The sequence below is a fragment of the Penaeus monodon genome, chromosome 28 (genome assembly GCF_015228065.2).
Source record: "Penaeus monodon isolate SGIC_2016 chromosome 28, NSTDA_Pmon_1, whole genome shotgun sequence".
NCBI lineage: Eukaryota > Metazoa > Arthropoda > Malacostraca > Decapoda > Penaeidae > Penaeus > Penaeus monodon.
In genome coordinates this window covers 4,266,194-4,266,676 of record NC_051413.1, presented here as the reverse complement: position 1 = coordinate 4,266,676, position 483 = coordinate 4,266,194, and the positions used below count along the sequence as shown (strand labels likewise).

The window sequence follows — 483 nt, the reverse complement described above, 5'->3', positions numbered from 1 at the left end:
ATACGATTTTTTTTCGGAGCATGTGAAAAATTTAAAAGATGTTTAGGAATCTCACTTCATTATGTTCACATCAGATAATCAAATAAACATGAGCAAGCCGTAGTAATAAAAATAAATCAATAATGATACAATGCCACAAAAAACGACTTGCACGAGTACCGAAGAATATGAATGAAGAGATGAACATAAAAGTCTACGGGATATGCTCGCCACTTCCCAAATAAAATCATGACATTAACTGCGTTTTAGTTATAAGAATAAGTCTTGAAAAAAAAAATGTGACAGAGGAAGTAATTTTGATATTGAGAGTGATAGCATTGATAGCAATAGAAATGATAAGAATAACTGTAGCCTGACGTAATGCTATTCTGTCGTGAATTTCCATCATAGATCTATGACAGATATGATAGGTAAAACTTAATCAAGCTGTACATGCATGCCATGACAGACAATCGAATATCCATTAAACATCGAATTTTTTAC

The 483-nt window shown here is 31.9% G+C and overlaps 1 protein-coding gene across 1 annotated transcript in view; it reads right to left on the bottom strand.

The window, feature by feature from the left end:
• LOC119591300 (laminin subunit gamma-1-like) overlaps positions 1-483 on the bottom strand; it is an 83,409-nt gene that overhangs the window by 32,788 nt on the left and 50,138 nt on the right. The gene's annotated exons all lie outside the window — the stretch shown is intronic.